The 25,186-nt window shown below is 35.6% G+C and overlaps 1 protein-coding gene across 3 annotated transcripts in view; it reads left to right on the top strand.

The window, feature by feature from the left end:
* The window catches only part of EPHA6 (EPH receptor A6), a 929,004-nt gene that overhangs the window by 21,182 nt on the left and 882,636 nt on the right, over positions 1-25,186 (top strand). The window lies entirely within an intron of this gene.

Below are 25,186 nucleotides of genomic sequence, written 5' to 3'. Positions count from 1 at the left end.
AAATGGGCCACAAGGTAAGATTTGTGGAGTATACAAACAAAAACAGACAGACAAAAAGAGTGATAAAAGTATATGACAAGAGAAAAAAATATGTATATATAAGCAAAAAAAAGGGAAGAACCTCATCAGAAAGAACCCCAAGTATAAGGTTTATATATTATTAGGACAAACACAAATTCACAGAAACACTGACAGAAGGAAAAATTGGGAGAATGGTTATAGATTCTCAGTGTGGGTGAGGAAGGTTATTTTGATTCTTCCTGAAGGTATCTTAATGTTTTTGTTAAGGGACTCAACTTTCCTAAGTTACAGGGGGATTAGAAACTGGTTTGCTTATAGGGGTAGCATTGATTGGGGAAAGGGGATTACCTTGAAGTTTAACTCTATATGTATAGTAGAAAATAAAAATTAAAAAAGAATAAACTAGACTAAACTAAGTTAAAATTAAAAAGAATTAAAAAAATAGAAAAACAAAAGAAAAACACGGGTATATGTATCAAAAAGTTCAGGTTAGAAGGTTATTAAAGAATTTGATGTACTGGACATCTCAGTGTGATGGTAAATAGGTTAAAAAATTATAAAAAGTATAAAAAATAGGTTAAAAAATTTAAAAAGAACCAGAATATTGGTAAAGAGTTAAAAATAAAAGTTGTATTTATGAAGTAGTGGTGATTGTTCTCTTGTAGTCTTTTTTTTTTTTTTTCTTCCTTCCTGGTTGGTTTTCTGGGGGAGGGACCTGCCACGTGGGTTTTCAGACAATGATGTTCCCTGAGTTAGGTCCTCCCACTCCCCTCAAGGGGGTGAGCTCTTTTTTTTTTCAGGAAACTGTTTTTTTTCAGCCTTTTGTTCTCTGGGGGTTTTTATGTTCTTTCATCTGCTTTCTCTCGCCTTGACAGCTTTTGATGGTTTTTGGAGGTTTAGAGGAGAGCAAACAGCACCCCAACCTCCCTCTCAGAGAGAAGCCTCAGACTGTTTTGCAAAAGCTGCTGGCAGAGTCGGTTCTGAGTCACTGTCCCTGGGGATGCAGGAGCTCCTCTTTGTACCCAAAACCAGGGCAGCGGTGGCTGTCTAGGCAGCTCCTGACCGCCATAGAGGTTCGGAGCAGAGATCGCGCACTGAGATTTTCCCGCTGTCCCGGGCTGGGAATGTCTGGTTTTTCTGGCTGCCAGAGCTCCAGGCTAGCGCCTATGAGCACCTTTCCCAAGGGAGGGTGTGGGACGCGCGCGTTTCAGGATTGCCGTCTGGCCAGGCTCCCAGCCCCTCACGGGAGCCAGACCCCACTCGTTCTCGGGCACGCTGGTGTTCAGGTGCAGTGGCCGCTCAGGGACGGAGACCTGATTTCTCCGCCGCACTCTCTCTGGCTCCGCGCCAGGGGAGGCTGTCCTGGGTCTGGGGACTTAGGTACCTGACCCTAACCGCCCAGGTTCCCACTATTACCCCCCCGCGATCCTTTGCTCTTTGTTTTTTGAGTGCTTTCAACCAGACTCCAAGTTAATGCTGGTCCCCAGACGCAGAGCACTCTCGCGTTGGGGTGTTACTTTCCGATAGGTCACCTCTGGTGGCTCCCTCCCCCTTTTGTTTATCTTCGGACGTTCCCAGTCTGCTTTACCTGCCACTGGCGACTTCTGCTCCTGTAGAGATCCAGACGTGTATAATTCTGATCTCAGGCTGATTTCATGGGTGGTCGGAGTTCTTTGGTAGGTAATCAGCTCACTTTAGGGTACAGGTTGAAATGGTGCCTCACGCCATCTTGACTCCCCCTATACCACCTCTTCTTTATCCATTCATCTGTTGATGGATATCTAGGTTCTTTCCATAGTTTGGCTATTGTAGACATTGCTGCTATAAATATTCGGGTACACGTGCCCCTTCGGATCACTGTGTTTGTATCTTTATGGTAAATACCCAGTAGTGCAATTGCTGGGTCATAGGGTAGTTCTATTTTCAACATTTTGAGGAACCTCCATGTTGTTTTCCAGAGTGGTTGCACCAGCTTGCATTCCCACCAACAGTGGAGGAGGGTTCCCCTTTCTCCGCATCCTCGCCAGCATCTGTCATTTCCTGACTTGTTAATTTTAGCCATTCTGACTGGTGTGAGGTGATATCTCATTGTGGTTTTGATTTAATATTTCCCTGATGCTGAGTGATATGGAGCACTTTTTCATGTGTCTGTTGGCCATCTGGATGTCTTCTTTGCAGAAATGTCTGTTCATGTCCTCTGCCCATTTCTTGATTGGATTGTTTGTTCTTTGGGTGTTGCGTTTGCTAAGTTCCTTACAGATTTTGGATACTAGCCCTTTATCTGATATGTCGTTTGCAAATATCTTCTCCCATTCTGTCAGTTGTCTTTTGGTTTTGTTAACTGTTTCCTTTGCTGTGCAAAAGCTTTTGATCTTGATGAAATCCCAATAGTTCATTTTTGCCCTTGCTTCCCTTGCCTTTGCCGATGTTCCTAGGAAGATGTTGCTGCGGCTGAGGTCGAAGAGGTTGCTGCCTGCATTCTCCTCAAGGATTTTGATGGATTCCTTTCTCACATTGAGGTCCTTCATCCATTTTGAGTCTATTTTCGTGTGTGGTGTAAGGAAGTGGTCCAATTTCATTTTTCTGCATGTGGCTGTCCAATTTTCCCAGCAACATTTATTGAAGAAGCTGTCTTTTTTCCATTGGACATTCTTTCCTGCTTTGTCGAAGATTAGTTGACCATAGAGTTGAGGGTCTATTTCTGGGCTCTCTATTCTGTTCCATTGATCTATGTGTCTGTTTTTGTGCCAGTACCATGCTGTCTTGATGATGACAGCTTTGTAATAGAGCTTGAAGTCCGGAATTGTGATGCCACCAACTTTGGCTTTCTTTTTCAATATTCCTTTGGCTATTCGAGGTCTTTTCTGGTTCCATATAAATTTTAGGATGATTTGTTCCATTTCTTTGAAAAAAATGGATGATATTTTGATAGGGATTGCATTAAATGTGTAGATTGCTTTAGATAGCATAGACATTTTCACAATATTTATTCTTCTAATCCAGGAGCATGGAACATTTTTCCATTTCTTTGTGTCTTCCTCAATTTCTTTCATGAGTACTTTATAATTTTCTGCGTATAGATTCTTAGCCTCTTTGGTTAGGTTTATTCCTAGGTATCTTATAGTTTTGGGTGCAATTGTAAATGGGATTGACTCCTTAATTTCTTTCTTCTGTCTTGTTGTTGGTGTACAGAAATGCAACTGATTTCTGTGCATTGATTTTATATCCTGACACTTTACTGAATTCCTGGACAAGTTCTAGCAATTTTGGAGTGGAGTCTTTTGGGTTTTCCACATATAGTATCATATCATCTGCGAAGAGTGATAGTTTGACTTCTTCTTTGCCGATTTGGATGCCTTTAATTTCTTTTTGTTGTCTGATTGCTGAGGCTAGGACTTCTAGTACTATGTTGAATAGCAGTGGTGATAATGGACATCCCTGCCGTGTTCCTGACCTTAGCGGAAAAGCTTTCAGTTTTTCTCCATTGAGAATGATATTTGCGGTGGGTTTTTCATAGATGGCTTTGATAATATTGAGGTATGTGCCCTCTATCCCTACACTTTGAAGAGTTTTGATCAGGAAGGGATGCTGTACTTTGTCAAAGGCTTTTTCATCATCTATTGAGAGTATCATATGGTTCTTGTTCTTTCTTTTATTAATGTGTTGTATCACATTGATTGATTTGCAGATGTTGAACCAACCCTGTAGCCCTGGAATAAATCCCACTTGATCGTGGTGAATAATCCTTTTAATGTACTGTTGAATCCTATTGGCTGGTATTTTGTCGAGAATTTTTGCATCTGTGTTCATCAAGGATATTGGTCTGTAGTTCTCTAGGAGAGATCACAACTAACACCAAAGAAATACAGACAATTATAAGAACATACTATGAGCAACTCTACGCCAACAAATTTGACAATCTGGAAGAAATGGATGCATTCCTAGAGACATATAAACTACCACAACTGAACCAGGAAGAAATAGAAAACCTGAACAGGCCCATAACCAGTAAGGAGATTGAAACAGTCATCAAAAATCTCCAAACAAACAAAACCCCAGGGCCAGATGGCTTCCCAGGGGAATTCTACCAAACATTTAAAGAAGAACTAATTCCTATTCTCCTGAAACTGTTCCAAAAAATAGAAATGGAAGGAAAACTTCCAAACTCATTTTATGAGGCCAACAGCAGGCTGTTTATTCCTGTCAGTAATCTGCATTCTTAAACTCTGTGTGATGCTTCCTTTCCAATAGAAACAATGAATCATGGAACACCACATCAAAAACTAATGATGTACTCTATGGTGACTAACATAACATAAATTAAAAAAAACTACTAGAAATAGCTGCATTGGGGTCTCTGTTCTTCTGAAGTACTCAAAAGAAGAGAGGTTTGGCCATTTGTTCTCTTGTTCTTGGAAAACTACTGATAATTTTTAAGGATTTTGGCAATTAACGTGTATTTCTTCTTAAAACTAAGTATATGACAATCCATAACAGGGTGACAGTTATCCTTCTAATCTTGTGGGGAAACAGAGATCGAGTCTGCTTCCTGTCACCTTGTTCTTTTTGACATGGTGATTTGATGTTTGAAATCCTGTATTAAGTGGTGCCTGGGTGGCTCAATGGGTTAAGGCTCTGCCTTCAGCTCAGGTCATGATCTCAGGGTCCTGGGATCGAGCCCCACATCAGGCTCTCTGCTCAACGGGGAGCCTGCTTCCCTCTCTCTCTGTCTTCCTGCCTCTCTGCCTACTTGTGATCTCTCTCTGTCAAATAAATAAATAAAATCTTTTAAAAAAAGAAAGAAAGAAAAAGAAAGATATCCTGTATTAAGCGGTGCCTGAGTGGCTCAGCTGGTTGTGCTTCCAACTCTTGGTTTAGACTTAAGTCATGATCTCATGGGCCATGAGATCAAGCCTCACCTAGAGGTCTGCACTCAGCAGGGAGTCTGTGTGAAGATTCTCTCCCTCTGCTCCTACCCACACTTGCTCTTTCAAAGATAAATAAATCTTTAAAAAAAGAAAGAAATCTGTATTAGGTGCTTATGAGTATCATACATAGAAATGGAATATATTTGAAATAAATATATGTTAAGTTTGAGTTAGTATGTTTTGTGTAAAAGCTTAAAAACCGCTTACTTAGCTATTACTGTAGCTCTTATAACCTATCAGCAGTTATTTCCACTCTGTACACACACACACACACACACACACACACACAGAGCCTGGAACCCTATGCTATTTGCTCTATAAACTTTTTTTCACTAGCATGCAATGGTTCACATAATTCCAAGTATCTCATTTTAGTGCTATAATGAAAAGAACTATAAATTTAAAGTGCATGTACATTTTTATCTTTTTGACTGTATTTCAGGTCATATTACATTAAGTATCCAAATATAACCTGTTTGAGCCTGTAGTTACTAGGAAAATCAGTTCTAATTTAAGTTTAAAATAAATGGATAGCATCTTTGCGCTTAAAGAGGATATTTGTCTGAAAAACTTAAACATGTTTTATATTCTGCAGTCTCTCCCATTAATGGACATATAAAAATATATCTCGTGTTGATGGAGGATTTGACATACTAGGAAAAATAAAGAAAAAGACCAAATGCTTTTCAATATTAATTTAATTCTACCACTTAATCTTTTTTATTCCGCCTTTCTAAGGTGAGTAAGCAGCATAAATTACTGCACTTATTTTACTAATGGAATTTATGTGGACATTAAGTTACTTGGCAAAGCTGATAGACCAAATCAGTAACTACAAAAAAGAAAGAAAGCAGATCTTAAACCTGTTAGATCACTGGACTTTCTAAATGGGAAGGAGAATTTCAAGCAATATCTAGAGTATTAAAAATGCAAAGATATTCTTCTCCTATCCCCCTAACCCCCCATGTTGCTTCTCCATGTGCTCTCATGAGTGCTGTGAAGTGTGTAAACCTGGCGATTCACAGACCTGTACCCCTGGGGATAAAAATACATTATATGTTTATTAAAAAAAAAATTGGAAGGGGAGGCGAACCATAAGAGACTATGGACTCTGAAAAACAACCTGAGGGTTTTGAAGGGTCAGGGGTGGGAGGTTGGGGGAACAGGTGGTGGGTAATAGGGAGGGCACGTTTTGCATGGAGCACTGGGTGTTGTGCAATAACAATGAATACTGTTACGCTGAAAAAATAAATAAAATGGAAAAAAAAAGCAAAGATATTAAATTTAAATATTGTTTCTTAATACTAATGTCTTGAAAATGTTTAAAATCACTGAACCTGTATCTCTTATAAAATAATGATAATCTGTTTTAAAAAAAAAAAAAAGAAGAATTATTTGGAAAAAAGTCTTTATAAAGAATCCCTAGATGGCTTGCCTGGCTGGCTCATGTGACTATTTCAGGTTCCTGAATTTAAGCCCTATGTTGGACATGGAGCCTACTTAAAAAAAAAAAAAAAAGTCCCTGGATTATACAACCTTTTCTTTGTTTATTAGAATAGTATGACTTTAAGTTATTTTTTTTAAAGATTTTATTTATTTACTTGGCTGGGAGAGACACAGCGAGAGAGGAAACACAAGCAGGGAGGGTAGGAGAAGGAGAAGCAGGCTTTCCACAGAGCAGGGGAAAAAATGCTGTCACTAAGGTCAGGAACACAACAGGGATGTCCACTATCACCACAGTTATTCAGCGTAGTACTAGTAGTCCTAGCCTCAGCAATCAGACACCAAAAATAAGTAAAAGGTATCCGAATTGACAAAGAAATCAGACTCTCACTCTTCACTAATGACATGATTCTTTATTTAGAAAACCCCAAAGACTCCACCCCCAAATTTCTGGAACTTATACAGGAATTCAGCAAAGTGGCATAATATAAAATCAATCCACAGAAATCTGTTGCATTTCTATAAACTAACAATTAGACAGAAGAGAGAGAAATTCTTCCTTTTCCATTTTCCTTCCCTTTCCCAGTGGTCTTCTGCTCTATTCCTTATTTTCCACATATGAGTGGAACATCAAACCATATGATAATTATCTTTCTCTGCTTGACTTATTTCACTTAGCATAATCCCCTTATTCCATCCACATTGATGCAAATGGTGTGTATTCATCCTTTCTAAAGATTGAATAATACTCCATTATATATGTGTACCACATCTTCTTTATCCATTCATCTATTGAAGGGCATCTTGGCTCCTTCCACAGTTTGGTTATTGTGGACATTGCTTTTATGAACATTGCGGTGCATGTGTCCCCTCCCCCTTTTCTTTTTACTCTGTCTGTATCTTTGGAGCAAATATCTAGTAGTGCAATTGCTGGGTCATAGGGTAGCTCTATTTTTAATGTCTTGAGGAAACTCTATACTGTTTTCCAGAGTGGCTGTACCAGCTTGCATTCCCATCAAGAGTGTAAGAGGGTTCCCTTTTCTCTACATCCTCACCAACATTTGCTGTTTCCTGTCTTGTTAGTTTTGGCCATTCTAACTGGTATAAGGTCGTATCTCATTGTGGTTTTGATTTGTATTTCCCTGATGGCTAGTGATGTTGAACATTTTTTTCATGTGTCTATTAGCTGTTTGTATGTCTTCTTTAGAAAAGTGTCTGTTCATGTCTCCGGTCCATTTTTTGACTGGATTATTTGTTTTGGGGGTATTGAGTTTGGTAAGTTGTTTATAGATCTTGTATATCAAACCTTTATCCAAAATGTCATTTGCAAATATATTTTCCCATTCCATGGATTGCCTCTTAGTTTCGTTGACTGTTTCCTTTGCTGTACAGAAGCTTTTTATCTTGATTGAGTCCCAAAAGTTCATTTTTGCTTTTGTTTTCCTTGCCTTTGGAAATATGTCTTGAAAGAAGTTGCTGTGGCTGATGCCAAAGAGGTTACTGCCTACATTCTCTAGGATTTTGATGGATTCCTATCTCACATTGAGGTCTTTCATCCATTTTGTTTATCTTTGTGTATGGTGCAAGAGAATGGTGTAGTTTCATTCTTTTGCATGTGGTTGTTCAGTTTTCCCATCACCATTTATTGAAGAGACTGTCTTTCTCATTGGCTGTTCTTTCCTGCTTTTTCGAAGATTAGTTGACTATAGGGAGGGTGGTGGGGGCATGGGATAACTTGGTGATGGGTATTAAGGAGGGTACTTGTTGTGATGAGCACTGGGTGATATATGCAACTAATGAAACATTGAGCACTACCATCAAAAACTTAAAATGTACTGTATCCTGGATAACTGACATAATAAAAAATAATTTTAAAAATTAGCCCTTTTACTAAAAACTTAATTATGAAGTAAATAGTAAATACAAGTTTGTATGATTAGAGCCTATAGAGTTTCCAGGTTTGGACCAGGAGAATTAGGCATCATTTTTTTACTACCCTCAATAGAGTATTATTAATTTAGGGGATGTATTTTAATAGACTCATGAAGCCAATCTTTCAAAGGATAGTGTATATTTGCTTTTATCTAAGTACAACATGAAACATCCCGTGTTATGAAAGCTCTCATTCATGAAAGCTCTCAGTATAGAAAACAAGGAAATGTATAGGTGGCCTGAACCAACCCTTCTTTATGATAAATTTGATTTTTGGTGAATGCTTTAGTGCTATTTCCAAACTTTCCTTGTATTAAAATATTGTACAATATTTGGTCATTGCAATTTGCCTGATTAACATGAGAATATTTATAACACAAAGTATTGTGCCCAATATTGATCCAACTTCCATATATGATTATTGTACTTTAAAAAGTAAACTGATTTCTAAACTATATTTTATTTCTAAACTATAGAACAAAATTGATAATGTTTATAAGACTTGTATTTTTAAAATATCCAGTAACATTAAGGAACTTGGATGTTAAAACTGTCAGTGTTTGATTTTAAAATAATTACTTTTCTATGGACCATTTTCTCAGAAATAGCTGCTCAGTGGTATAAACTAAGTTTTTGAGTGCTCACTCCTTGCGGGGAACCATACTAAGTACTTTAATATATTCAATTATGTAATCCTTACAACAGTCTATCAAATAAATATTATCATTGTCATCCCCATTTTATAGCTGAGAAAATCAGGTGAGAAAATATAGGTGAGAAAATTAAGTAACTTGGCACAGTGTTAATGGGTATTAGTTACAGAGTGCTAAGGCTTCATTTGTGTTTCCCCCAAATTCATATGTTTAAGTCTTAACCCCTAGTGCCTTAGAATATGACCTTTTAAAAAAAAAAATAGGATTCTTGCAGACATAATCAGTTAAGTTGAGGTTATACTGGCGTCAGGTGGGCCTCTAATCCACTGTAACTGTGTTCTAATAAAAAGAGGAAATTTGGACTTAGAAATGTACACAGGGAGAAGCTATGTAAAGATGAAGGCAGGTATTAGATTTATGCATCTACAAGGCAAAGAACAGCACAGATTACCAGCAAATTACCAGAAGCTAAGAAAGGACCATGAAACATACTCTCTGTCAGCTCGCCCAAGGAACCAACCTTGCTGACATCTCCGTCTCAGAATTCTAGACCCCGAAGTAGCAAAATACACTTATGTTATCCTAAGCTTGTGGTACTTTGTTATGGCAGCCCCAGGAAACTAACGGACTAAAGAATTTAAATTTAGACATCATGGCTCCAAAGTTTATCTTCTTCACCAACAAGCTATATTGTCTTCCTAAGGGTACGAGAATTGAATAAATACATCATCTCTTAGCATGCCAAAGAGATCTAGACTAGGAAAGCTAATCTAGACTAAGAGAACTGATAGTATTTCTTCAGAGTTTAAAATGCCTCTTTGCAAGGGCATTGGATGAGAAAAGAGCCCAAAATGATATTTTCCTTCAAAATTGATAACAAAAAAGAAACACAGTAACTAACTAGATAAAGTTGGGAAAAAACATGATTTGATAACATAATTATAAATTATGAATTTATGTAAACAAAATTTATTTAAATATATAAAAATTATCCTTCTTACTAAATGTCTAGGGAAAGATGGAAAATCTTCACGAATATCTCCATTGTTGCAGTTTGACTGATAATTATTTAATATCTCAGGTTTCATAGAGTATGACTTTTGCATAAACCCAGGCCTTGATTACTAGTGAATTAAACAGGGAAAAATGTAGAAGAAAAATATGATTTTTATTCTACAAACCATAATGGAGAATATGCATGGTCTTCTGCCCATAACTTTTTCTAATTAAAACTGACAGCTGTGGAATAAAGGAAAAGTCATGCATAACCTATGTTTCTTCTGTTCAGAAATAAATGCAATGAAAGACAAAATGAGAGAAGTAGTAAGTACTTGGAAGGTGTAATGATACCTTAACTCTGAAATAGTAGAAGCAATAATGAAAAGCTCGAGATGCCAGAATGCTCTGTTCTGCCAGGAAAACAAAGGTAAAGGTCTAGAAAATTTGACTCTAATAGATCAAAGATGAGTTAGGGGAGTTTACTGCTTGTATCCAGTAGAGGAAATGGTAATTTATAGAGTAGAGTAGCTTATTATTAAAGTTTTGTCAGTAAGGTGCTTGATTTATATCTCCTCACATTTCTTTATTTTTTACTTTGTTTAGAGGTGTATAATTAAGTAAGCCTGAGACTGAATCCGCATCCTCTGTTTCATTAAGAATTAGTTTCTTGGGGGGCACCTGGGTGGCTGTCAGGTAAGTGTCTTATTTGTGATTCGGCTCAGGTCATGATCTCAGGGTTGTGAGATTGAGCCCTGCATTGGGTTTTGCATTGGTCATGGAATCTGCTTAAGATTCTCTCCCTCTCCTTTTGCGCCCCATGCCCCCCAAAAAATGTCTTCAAAAAAATAAGAGTAAGTTTCTTGGAAACTGGCTTAATCATTTGGCCTTGCTTTAACCATTTATCAAATAGCAAAAAGAACACCTAATCAGAATTTATAGATGTGCCTGACTATTCAATGACAATTATATAATAGCTAATATTAATCAAGTTATTGGTAGGTTTTAAGGACTTTAGTGCATTATTTTGTACCATCATCTCATCTGAATTAGAAAGTAGGCCATTTTCACATTCAACATCTGAAGAAACTAAGTCAGAGTTTGCGGAATTTGCACAAGGTCACAGCAAATAAATTATCCAAAGACTTTGGAATCAAACCTATATCACTACCTTTGAACTAACACACACAGTGTTTATTAAATATATTACTAGTGCCTCTGTATCAAGAATACTATGAGTAAACTTAGTTTTTTGTGTATTTACTCATAGGATGATTTACTCATAGGATTTACTCATTGTGATGGAAATATGTGCAGGTTACAGTTCCTTCAGAGGAATAGATGGCCACATCTGCTTTCAGACATTTCGAAGGACTTTATATAAGCAGTGAAGCTGGAGCAGGGTGTTGAAATATTAGTTGCTATTCATCAAGTGATTAGTGACTACAAATCATCCCAGGCAGAGGAATTTACAAGTACAAAGGCATGGAGAACACATATAATAGCATTTTGTGGGGAACCAGTAAACAGTTAGGAGGGTAGAGACAATGAAGAAGAGTGAGGCAGGAGACTGAGGAAGAAAAAGAGATAGGAGTCTAGACATGAAGGGCCTTGAATGCTGTGCTAAGTGTTTGTACTTTATCATGAGAACCCAGAAGTTCTTAACCTTGACTGTACATTAAAATCACACTGGAGGCTTTTGAAAAAAAAAATCCCAAATGTAATGAATTTTTAACATATTTCTTCCTACTGTTTTTAAGACTCATTAAGCATGTAGTGGGCTCTTAATAAATATTGGTTGATTGATCTTATTAGTTAGCTTTTATTAGCTATTACAGCCATTTAAGAAATATTTTTAGTTATTTCAGTGAGTGGTGTGGAGGGAATTTTTCTTCATTATTAAAAAGTTGCCTTTTTATGGTATGTTCAAGAAAAAAAAAAGAGGATATTAAGCTCATTATAACCCAGTATTGTCATGTGATATGTTGATATATTTATTGATGATTTGCTGATAAATAGTCAAAGGGAACATTATTTTGTCAGCAGCACCTTCATGTATTCTTACCTTACCTATACTGTGTTAGCATGATATAAGGCACACTGACTGCTTTTTTCCCCATGATCTTAAAGCTGACAATCTAGTTATTTCCCTGTTTTAACTTCTGATATAGAGTGAGTATATTAGCTATGGGTTGTTGTTGTGGTGGTGGTGGTTGTTGTTTTAATAATGCTATATGAAGATTTAGTTCATCATTAGTGCTCCAAACAGAAAAAAATGAAACTAATCTACTAAAAGTTATCTGGGAATAAAAAGAAAAGCTATCCAGTTTCACATAAAGGAGATTATAAGAAATCACTAAGTCCTAGCAATAAATAGAAAAAGCTGAACAGACTGAAAAATAAATTCCTCTTGCTTCTGTAAGAAAAGAGTGGGATACAGAGCAAGTTGTTGCCCCCAAGACTGGAGGAATAGGTTTCTCATAGCAGAGACTCACAAACAGAAACAACCACAGGAACCAATGTTAGGTACATCATGTTTGGCTGTTGAGAAAAAAAAAAATTACAAGGTATACCAAAAGACAAAAACACACTTTGAAGAGACATAGCAAACATCAGAAGCAGACGTGGTTGGAATGATCAAATCAGGACGTTTTTTCTTTTGGTGTTTTTATTTAAATTCTAGTTAATTAGCATATAGTGTAATATTAGTTTCAGGAGTAGAATTTAGTGATTCATTACTGACGTATAACACCCATTGCTCATCACAAGTGCCCTCCTCAATAACCGTCACCCGTTTAACCCATTCCCCTACTCTCCTCCACAACCAGCAACCCTCAGTTTGTTGTCTGTAGTTAAGACTCTGTTTTATGGTTTGCTCTTCTTTTTTTTCTTCCCTATGTTCATCTGTTTTGTTTTTTAAATTCAAATGAAAAATTTAAAACAACTATGATTAATATGCTAAAGGTTCTAATGGATTAATTATACAGCATGCAAGAACAGATGGGCAATGTAAGCAGAGATGGAAATCCTAAGAATGAGAAAAAAAAAGAAATGCTAACAATAAAAAAAAGAAACAACAAACACAGAAATAAAGAATCTCTTTAATGAGCTTATTGTTAGACTGGACACAGAATAAATCTCTGAACTAGAGGATCTATCAATAGGATTCTGGAAAAAAAAATATTTAAGTACTATGGAAAAACTATAAAAGGTGCAACATACACATAATGGGAATGCCAAAAAAGAAAAGAGAGAAAGGAACAGATGGAATGTTTGAAGGAATAATGTTTAAGAATTTCTTCCAAATTAATGTCAGATACCAAACCATAGATCCAGGAAGCTCAAAGAATATCAAGTAGGATAAATGTCAAAGTGATGATGATAATGATAATAATAATAATAATAACAACACTAAGACATATTATTTTCAAACTACAGAAATACAAAGAGAACAAAAATATCTGAAAGAAGACAGAGGCAAAAAATAACTCATCCATAATGGAACAAAGATTAGAATTATATCTGTCTTCTTCTTAGAACAAGTAAGAGAACAGGATGAAGTATTTAAAGTATTAAAAATAAATACCACCAACCTATAATCTTGTACCCTCTGAAATTATTCTCTTTTTTTTTAAATTATTCTTTAAAAGTGAAAGAAAGAGACATTTTCAGACAAAAATTGAGAGAATTTGTTGCCAGTAAGCCTGCCTTGCATTAAATTTTAAAATTCCTTAAAGAGAAGGAAAATACTATATATCAGAAACTTGGATTTACATAAAATAAGGTATAGCACTAAAGAAGGAATAAATGAAGGTAAAATAAAAGCTTTTATTTTTCTTATACTTGATCTAACAGAAAACTGTTGTTCAAAACAATTGTGAAAGCAATGTGTTCTATTATATTTATGTACATATATAATGCATATATTTATGTATTATATACTACTATATATGTAATTATATATTCATGTGTGCATATATAAGTGAAATAAATAACAACAGTACATGGGACAGGGAGGAAGTAGGATTACTTTGTTATTATAAGGCACTCTACCTACAAAGAGGTATAGTTTAATTTGAAAGTGAGCTTGTATTAGTTTTAAGTTTATATTTCACACAAAGGGTAACCATTAAAAAAAGTAAAAAAAAATTAGCTGATATACAATAAAGGAGAGAAAATGGAATGATAAAAAAAGCTTAAATAGAATCACAAAAGACAGAAAAAGAGTAAAATCAAAAATAGGAACAAAGAATAAGAGCAACAAATAGAAGACAGCAATGAGCATTTGATATTAATCTGATTATATTAATTCACATTGAACATCACATTGAACATTGATCTGAATGGAGCTGCTTAAAGTGATTGCTGCAGTGGATCAATAAAATAAGAAACAAAGAAAGCCAAAGTTGGTGGCATCACAATTCCTGACTTCAAGCTCTATTACAAAACTGTCATCATCAAGACAGCATGGTACTGGCACAAAAACAGGCACATAGATCAATGGAACAGAATAGAGTGCCCAGAAATAGACCCTCAACTCTATGGTCAACTAATCTTTCCGACAAAGCAGGAAGGAATGTCCAATGGAAAAAAGACAGCCTCTTCAATAAATGGTGTTGGGAAAATTGGACAGCCACATGCATAAAAATGAAATTGGACCACTTCCTCACACCACACATGAAAATAGACTCAAAATGGATGAAGGACCTCAATGTGAGAAAGGAATCCATCAAAATCCTTGACGAGAACGCAGGCAGCAACCTCTTCGACCTCAGCCGCAGCAACATCTTCCTAGGAACATCGGCAAAGGCAAGGGAAGCAAGGGCAAAAATGAACTATTGGGATTTCATCAAGATAAAAAGCTTTTGCACAGCAAAGGAAACAGTTAACAAAACCAAAAGACAACTGACAGAATGGGAGAAGATATTTGCAAACGACATATCAGATAAAGGGCTAGTATCCAAAATCTGTAAGGAACTTAGCAAACACAACACCCAAAGAACAAACAATCCAATCAAGAAATGGGCAGAGGACATGAACAGACATTTCTGCAAAGAAGACATCCAGATGGCCAACAGACACATGAAAAAGTGCTCCACATCACTCGGCATCAGGGAAATACAAATCAAAACCACAATGAGATATCACCTCACACCAGTCGAAATGGCTAAAATTAACAAGTCAGGAAACGACAGATGCTGACGAGGATGCAGAGAAAGGGGAACTCTTCTACACTGTTGGTGGGAATGCAAGCTGGTGCAGCCACTCTGGAAAAGAGCATGGAGGTTCCTCAAAATGTTGAAAATAGAACTACCCTATGACCCAGCAATTGCACTACTGGGTATTTACCCTAAAGATACAAACGTAGTGATCCAAAGGGCCACGTGCACCCGAATGTTTATAGCAGCAATGTCTACAATAGTCAAACTATGGAAAGAACCTAGATGTCTATCAACAGATGAATGGATAAAAAAGAGGTGGTATATATATACAATGGAATACTATGCAGCCATCAAAAGAAATGAAATCTTGCCATTTGCAACGACATGGATAGAACTAGAGGGTATCATGCTTAGTGAAATAAGTCAATCAGAGAAAGACAACTATCATATGATCTCCCTGATATGAGGACGTGGAGATGCAACATGGGGGGTTAGGGGGGTAGGAGAAGAATAAGTGAAACAAAATGGGATTGGGAGGGAGACAAACCATAAGTGACTCTTAATCTCACAAAACAAACTGAGGGTTGCTGTGGGGAGGTGGATTGGGAGAGGGGGATGGGATTATGGACATTGGGGAGGGTGTGTGCTATGGCGAGTGCTGTGAAGTGTGTAAACCTGGCAATTCACAGACCTGTACCCCTGGGGATAAAAATACATTATATGTTTATAAAAAATAAGAAATAAATAAAAATTTTTTTAAAAAAAGAAACAAATATTTGTCTTCTTTAAGAAAACCACTTTAAGTACAAAGAAACATTGGATTAATAGTAAATGGATGAATAAAAATATATCATTCTAACTTTAATAAAAGATATGAAGGGAGTGTCTGGGTGGCTCAATCAGTTAAGCATCTGCCTTCAGCTCAGGTCACGATCCCAGGGTCCTAGGATTGAATTCTGCATGGGACTCCCTGCTCAGCAGGAAGCCTGCTTCTCTCTCTTCCTCTGCCCTCTGCTCTCTCTGCTTCTGGTCTCTCTCTCTGTCAAATAAGTGAATAAAATCGTTTAAAAAATCTGAATCACTATACAAATTTCAAACAGAACAGACTTCACAGCAAGCGAAGTTAGGAATAAAGAAGAACATTGAATAATGGTAAAGGAATCAGTTCTCCAAGAAACTCTCTCCAACAAATCCTGAATATGTATGTGCCTAACAGAGCATCAAACTTTGTAAGACAAAAATCGATGGAACTGCTGGAAGAAATAGATTTGTACACTACCATAGCTGAGAATAGATGAGTACACTGCCATAGCTGAGTCTTCAGTATCCCTCTATCAGAAACAAACAGGTCTAGCAGTCATAAAATCAGTGAGGACATAGTTGAACTCAACAAAACTATCAATTAACTAGGTATAATTAAAACCATCAGACTACTTCACCCAATAATGGAGTACATATTTTTCTTAGGCTCCCACTGAGAATTCAGCAAGATGGATCCAATTCTGGGCCATAGCACATTTTAACAAATTTAAAAGAATAGAAGTCATACAACCTCTGTTTAGACAATGGGATCAAACTGGAGATTAATAAAAGAAATATAACTGGAAAATCCCAAAATACATGGTATAAATAACACACTAACCAAGAGTGAATCATAAATAGAAAATCTGAACAGAGCAGTTGATATTAAGAAAATTGAATCAGGGGCCCCTGGGTGGCTCAGTGGGTTAAAGACTCTGCCTTTTGCTCAGGTCATGATCCTAGGGTCCTGGGATCGAGCTCCGCATTGGGCTCTCTGCTTGGCAGGGAGCCTGCTTCCTCCTCTCTCTCTCTCTCTCTATGCCTGCCTCTCTCCCTACTTGTGATCTCTATCTGTCAAATAAATAAATAAAACCTTAAAAAAAAAAAGAAAATTGAATCAGTAATCAACCTCCCAACAAAGAAAAGTCCAGGAGCAGATGGCTTCACTGGTGAATTCTACCAAATATTTAGAGAATAATAATATCAATCCTCAAATTCCTCTGAAAAATAGGAAGGAACTCAATTTATGAGGCTAGTATTACTCTGATGCCAAAATGAGACAAAGACACTACAAGGAAAGAAAATTACAAACCAGTATTTCTGGTGAACATAGATGCAAAAATTCTTAACAGAATATTCAGCAGTACATTAAAAGGATCATACACTATGATCAAATGGGATTTATTTCAGGGATGTAGAGATGGTTCAACATTTAGAAATCAATGAATATGATACATTGCATTAACGAAATGAAGGATAAAATCATATTGATCATCTCAATAGATGCAGAAAAAGTACCTGACAAAAAGTCAACATTATTCCATGATAAAAACTCTCAACAAATTGGGTATAGAGGGAGCATACTTCAACATAGTAAATACCATATGTGATAAGCCCACAGCTAATTATACTCAGTGGTGAAAAGTTGAAAGCTATTATTCTTTAAGTTCAGAAGGAAGAGAAGGGTGCCCACTCACCATTGTATTCAACATAGTACTGAAAATCCTAGTCAGAGCAATTAGTTGAGAAAAAAAAAATAAAAGACACTAAAATCTTAAAGGAAGACATAAAGTTATCTTTATTTGAAGATGACATGTTACTATATAGAAAACTCTAAAAACCCCACCAAAAACTATTAGGACTACTAAACCAATACAGTAAAATTGCAAAATTTTACTGTCAATACACCAATATACAAAAATCAGATGCATTTTTATACATTGACAATAAATTTTCAGAGAAACTAAGAATATAATCCCATTTACAATTGCATCAGAAGAGTAAAATACCTAGGAACAAATTTAACCAAGGAGGTGAAAGATCTATACACTGAACACTATAAGACATTGGTGAAGGAAATTTAAGAAGACACAAATAAATGGAAGGACATTCTGTGGTCAAGGATTGGAAGAATTAATATTCTTAAAATATCACTATCACCTAGGTTTAGTGTAATCCCTATCAAAATATCAATGTCATTTTCATTGAAATAGAGAAACATTCCCATAAAACAAAAGACTGAATAGCAAAAGTAATCTTGAGAAAGAAGAACAAATATGGAGGCATCACCTTTCCTGATTTCAGACTGTATTACAAAGCCTTAGTAATCCAAACAGAATAGTTTTGGCATAAAAACAGACACACAGATTAATGATATAGAATCAAGAGCCCAGAAATTAATCTATGCATATGTGGTCAAGGACATTGTCTCCTATGTGGACTTGGGGGCCAAGAATATACAGTGAGGAAAGAATAGTTTTTTTCAAACTGGGAATGCTGGGAAAAATTGACAATCACATGTAAGATAATTTAATTGGACCCTGTCTTATACACAAAAATCAACTCAATATGGATTTAAGACTTAAATATAAAACCTGGAAGGTAAAGCTCCTAGAAGAAAATGCATGGGTAAACCTCCTTGATATCAATCTCAGCAATGACTTTTTTGGAATTGACACTGAAAGCAAAGACAATAAAAGCAAAACAACAAGTGGGACTACATCAAACTAAAAGGCTTATGCACAGCAAAGGAAACCATCAAACTGAACAGGCAACCTATGGAATGGGAGAAAATATTTGCAAATAATATATTTGATAAAGGGTTAATATCCAAAATACATAAGGAACTCACATAACGAAAAACCACAAACAATCCTGTTAAAAATGGGCAGAGGAACTGAATAGACTTTAATCCAAAGAGGAAATATAAATGACCAACAAATATATGAAAAGATGGTCTAAATCCCTAATCATCATGGTAATGCAGATCAAAACCACAGTGAGCTCTCACCTCACACCGGTTATGACCGTCATCAAAAAGAAAAGAAATAACAAGTGTTCACAAGAATAAGGAGAAAGGGAAACCTTGTTCACTGTTTGTGGAAATATGCATTGGTGTGGCCACATGAAAAGAGTATAGAACTTCCTCAGAAAATTGAAAATAGAATTACCACATGGTCCAGCAATCCCACTTGTGGGAATTTGTCCAAAGGAAATGATAACAGAATATTAAAGAGGTATTTGCACTCCTTGTCCATTGCAGAATCATTCACAATAGTCAAGATATGAAAAAAACAACCTAAGTGTCTGTCGACAGATGAATAGATAATAAAGGTAAGGTGTATATATACAATGTAATATTACTCAGCCATGAGAAAGAATATGAGAATGAGAAAGAAGAAAATCTAGCCATTTGAGACAACATGGATGAAACTTTAGTTCATTATGCTAAGTGAAATAAGCCAGACAGAGAAAGAAAACTACTGCATGGTATGGCTTATATATAGCATCTTAATTAAAAATAACAAACAACAAACAAAGCTTAAAGAAACAGAATGAAGAAAAGTGGTTGCCAAAGGCAAAAAGGTGGCGGAGTTGGGGAGAGGTTGGTAAAAGTGTAGGAACTGTTAGCTATAAGATGAATTAGGCTTGAGGATCTAATGTGTAATATGGTGGCTATAGTGGATAACAGTGAATTTTATAATTGAAATTGCTAAGAGAGTAGAACTTAGATATTCTCATAAAAAATATATGAGGCGATGGGTGTAGTAACTAGTTAGGAGTAATCCTTTCACAACGCATATAAGATCAGATTATCACAATGTATCACATTATATGTTTTACAACATCTTACAATTTTGTCAATTGAACCTCAAGCCAAGGGAAAAAAGAAAACAAAACAATAAAGATAAACTGAAAGTAGTAATTGACTTATAGAAAAATTATGTGTTAACCTTAAACATAGATCTAATGACAAACTGTTTTCTTTCAAGTATTATGTTTTCCTCTCTATTCTCAAATATATGGTATATTTATATATTATTTCTGAAATGTGTTATTCTCTATAATGTAAAAATATTAACTAGCAAAAATGTGTATTTTTATTACAAAAGTTTTCTGAGTCAAGGTACTTTTATTTGAAAAATTCTTAATATAAAAAATTCTTAATATAATAAAATTTCAACTTATTTCCAAGTGATGCTTTTAAAAAATGGGTTTTTTGATACTTTAATTATAGAAATAGAGATATAATTGATATTTTGATTTCTTAATGTAATGCTGTGCTTTCTTTGTATTATTTATATTTGTGTTGATTTATTTGGACAATTGAATATATAAAATAGGAATTAAAAGGTAGATGGAAAGCCAGAAATCACTAGCAAAACTCTGTAATTCTGATTTGGGTGAAATGAGACTGAAAAAGATTAACTGACTTGTCCATGATCATTTAGCAGTTATTGGCAAAATGAATACTAGAACCTCTACAACACACTGAAACTTCCATATAAGATATAAAATGGATTTTCATTGATTTTCCTATCAAGTGTGATGGGATAGACCCTGTCATTTATAATTGGAGATACACAATTTTGGAGATGAAAATTATACAAAAAAATGTTGTCAAGAATTTCACAGTATTATAGGGAAATAAGTGTTGATGATTATTTCTCGCATGGCTTGTATAAAATTTATCTCATTCTATGTTATGGAGGTGAATTCTATAGGAAGAAAATCTAGAGACTGTGTAATTAAAAATAACAAACTTTGTACTGTGTGAGCTGTGCAGCCATTGACAAATAGCTTTGAAATAGCTTTGAAAAAGATTTCCATAAACAGTAGTCATATATTCCCTCTCTTATTCCCTAAAGTTGCACAATCACTTTTCTTAGTTATGGTGGTGCATGAACAACAATCAGGAAAAACCACTTAGGCAATTAATATCTAACCCAGATTTTGCTAATTTATTGAAATCATGGAAAACATACGGAGTAAAAGCCCTTTTCTTAAGCACCACACAGATTAATTAGGTCGGGCAGCTGATGTTGGCCTTTTTGTGGCCATAGGCAACTATTTCTATCTCTTTGAGCCACAGTTTTCTCCTTGGTAAAGTGCTGATAATCCTTGAAATTTCATTTTACCATGTTGTTGTAATAGAATACCGGTTTTCAAAGTGATTTTAAAATTGTGAAGTGCTACACAATTCTATTATTACTGTTTATCAGCAGTGTTGGAACACCTTTAAGCAGTGTTGATCAAGTCATTTAATCATTCATTCCACATTTACTGAACAAACTCTAATTGAATTCCGGAAACCCATGATTCATGTTGGCATTAAATAGATGAGCTATCTTTCTTCCCTTTCAAGTCAAGAAGAGGAATGATGGGAGAGGGAAGGGCAGGTGAGTCAGCTGAGTACAGGAATTATACTGAGTACAGGTGACTTCAGCCTAGCTGCAGCACATGACAGTGTGCATTGGTCTGTGCTGTCAAGATAATCAGCTGGTCCTAGATTATCAAATTGATATATTGCAAAAAGGGGAAAGGAAGTCTAAGCTTCTGCATAGATTATACACACTTAACGTCCTTTCAGTCCTGGGAGATAGGTACTATTACTGTGCCCTTTTTTATAAATGAGGAAACTGAGGTACAGAGAGGATAAAAACCATCATTCTACTGTCTTTCTTTTTATTAATTTCCCCTTTTCCCTATGCCCCAGTCTTTGGCAACCACTGTTTTACTTTATTGTTATTGTGTGTTCAGCTTTCCCCCCCTCCACGTATAAGTAGGATTACACATTTATTTGCCTTTCTCTGTCTGACTTATTTCACTTAGCATAATCTCGTCCAAATTCATGCATGTTATTGAACTGGTGGATCTCCTATTTTAAAGCTGAATAGTATTCCACATATTTTTTTTACAGGATCATAGGAGAAGGAGGAAAAAATGAAACAATATATAGCCAACATCTTTATCCACTCACCCATTGATGGGACATTTAAGCACTTTCCATATCTTGACCATTGTAAATGATGTTGCAATGAACAAGGGACCGCCAATATCTATTCAAGATAGTGATTTTATTTTCTTGGGATATACATCCAAGAGGGTAATTGCTGTATCATATAGCAATTCTGTTTTTAATTTTTTAAGGAAACTTTATGCCACTTTCCATAATGGCCGTACCAATATATATTCCCACCAACAATGTACAGAGGTTCCCTTTTTTCCACATCTTTTCCAACACATATTTTTACTTTTTGATTATAGCCATCTTAACAGATACAAGGTGATCTTATTATGGTTTTGATTTGCATTTCTTAGTGACTAGTGATGTTGAACATCTTTTCAAATACCTGCTGCCATTTGTATGTCTTCTTTAGAAAAATTCTTTTCAGCTCCTTTGCCCATTTTTCATTGCATAATTTGTTTTTTCTTTGTTATTGACTTCTAGGAATTCCTTATATATTTTGGATATTAAATTCTCATATGTGGTTTGCAGATGTTTTCTCCCATTCCATAGGTTGCCTTTCATTTTGTTGATGGTTTCCTTTGCTGTACAGAAACTTTTGTTTGATGTAGTCCCACTTGTTTATTTTTGCTTTTGTTCCTTCTGCTCTAGGTGTTTTATTCAAAAAAGCATTTCCATGACCAAATTCAAGGAGCTTTTCTTCTGTTTTATTCTAGTTTTCAGTTTCAGGTATTATGTTTTAAGACTTCTATCTTTGAGTTGATTTTTATGTATGGGTAAGATAGGGGTCTAAGTTTATTCTTTTGCATGTGGATATCCATTTTTCCAACACCATTTACTGAAGAGACCATCCTTTCTCTTATGTATTCTTGGCACCTTTGTTGAAAATCAGTTGACTATATATGTGTAGGTTTTTGTATACTCTCTACTCTTCCATTGATTTGTGTGTCTGTTTTTATGTGCAGTCTTGAATGACATTGTTTATGATGAGTGAGAGTCAAAAGAGAAGGGCTCTTCCAAAAGGTTGAAGAGACCATTCCAAGACACAGAGAGCTAAAGAGCTTGGCATTTCTGTGAAAAAGCAACTAATTTGCTGTAGTTGACTTTGGGAGGAGGGCAAAAGGATTGGAAATAGGGGACAAATTGAAAAATGAGATGAGCCTGAATTTTTTTTTAGGTCAGCATGCTTCAATAATATTCTAGTTTTGTACCCTTTTCATGTTTATGTTATGGTATATTTAATACCTTTAAATAATAGTCCATTTAACAATGTTTTATATAATATGACAACTTCAGATAAAGACTTTTAAAAAAAGATTTTATTTATTTATTTGACAGACAGAGATCACAAGTAGGCAGAGAGGCAGGCAGAGAGAGAGGAAGGGAAGCAGACTCCCTGCTGAGTAGAGAGCCCAATGCGGGGCTCGATCCCAGGACCCTGGGATTATGACCTGAGCCAAAGGCAGAGGCTTTAACCCAGGTGCCCCAGGACATTTCATTTTTATTATAAAAGTATGGTAAAATTAACTTATAATTAAATAAAATATAAGGAAGAATTTCACTTAAAAAAAAAACCCTGCAGTATAGTTGACATACAATGTTCTTTTAGTTCCAAGTTTATGACAGTGATTTGACAGTTCTGTACTTTATGCTGTGCTCATCACAATAAGTATAGTTCCCATCTGTCACATATAACATTATTACAATATTGTTAACTATATTTCATCTTTTTGTTTGATAGTTAATACATACTTTAAAATTGATTAAGGAATAATTATATAATTCAAAAGTGTATTTTAATATGTCAGTTAAAATGCATTTACTTGATATGGTATAAAAGTCTGTTAATGTTTTGATATTTAAAATTAATCAAATTTTCACTAAAATTCTCAGTGGTTCATTTTTATGATGTTCACATTCTAGTTCTACATGATGAAATGAATAAGAGGTGAAATTGTATATTTACGTACTTACCTACAAATAACACATTTTGTGTGTTGAAAGCCTCCCTCAAATAAATAGTTAATCATATACAATCTTTACCACATTTTATCATTTTTTAAAAGATTTTATTTATTTGAGAGAGTGTGTGAGATAGAGAGCAGGAGCACGGTGGGGTGTTGCAGAGGGGCAGAGGGAGAGTGAGAAGCAGACTCCCCTCTGAGCAGGGAGCCTGATGCGGAGCTTGATCCCAAAACCCTGGGATCATGACCTGAGCCAAAGACAGATGCTTAACCGACTGAGCCACCCAGGCCCTCCCACATTTTATCTTTTTAATGTCACTTTATCAGCACTCTTCATGGTTCCTACTTTAGCTGGTCATCACCTATGGGGTATTTAATATTTGATATGTGTGATATTTAATATATGTTACTGAAAATGACCAATTTCATATAGCTAGTGAGTCTAAGGGAAGGTTGATTGAGCATTTGCTTTATCTCTATAAACCGCTACTATCTCTATAAACTGCCACAATCCCTGTGGCTTTCATTTTAAAGGGAAAAATTTGAATGATTTTATCTATTAACTTCTTAAAAAATTTTCCCTTCTGAAAAGGCAAAGTTAAAAGTTTTCATTTGTTCATTTAATACTTAGTATCAGAGACCCAAGGGTTTTAGTTAGAAAACATTGTAATTGATTAGAAACCATTACTAGATTTCAAGAAATAAGGAGTCTGTAAAGTAATTAATATTTTAGAATGTTCTTTCTGGAAGTGATTTAAATGTGAAGACTAGAGCCAGTGATGTCATTTAAAAAATAGTTGTGATAGACTAGGTTTCTACGAACCTTGTAAGCTTAAGATTTGATATCTTGGTCCTCATGGTTGGATTGGATTGAGTTGTTGATCTTGTAGGCATTTGCTAGGCAGTGTTTGGCACAGCAGTGAACTGAATGGCAGGTGTTAAGGAAGATAAGGGTGAAATAATCCAGCTTCTTTAAAAAAAAAAAGATTATTCTGAAGGGGAAGAAAAAGAAAGAAGTCTAGAAGATATAGTGGAAGAAGTTGTCTATGAAAATTTTCCCAATCTCACGAATGGAAACAACGTTCATGTACTAGAGGCAGAAAGATTTCCTCCCAAGATTTTAGATTCTCGAAAGTCCTCACGGCACCTTATCGTTAAAATGGGGAATTATGTTTCAAGAGAGACCCTCTTAAAAGCAGCTAGGACAAAGAAGCTTCTTACATACAGAGGAAAGCCCATTAGAATACCGTCAGACCTTTCCACAGAGACCTGGAAAGCCAGGAAGGGCTGGCAAAATATATTCAGAGTACTAAATGAG

Source organism: Meles meles, chromosome 4 (assembly GCF_922984935.1).
Source record: "Meles meles chromosome 4, mMelMel3.1 paternal haplotype, whole genome shotgun sequence".
Taxonomy (NCBI): domain Eukaryota; kingdom Metazoa; phylum Chordata; class Mammalia; order Carnivora; family Mustelidae; genus Meles; species Meles meles.
This window is presented reverse-complemented; position numbering and strand designations above follow the sequence as displayed.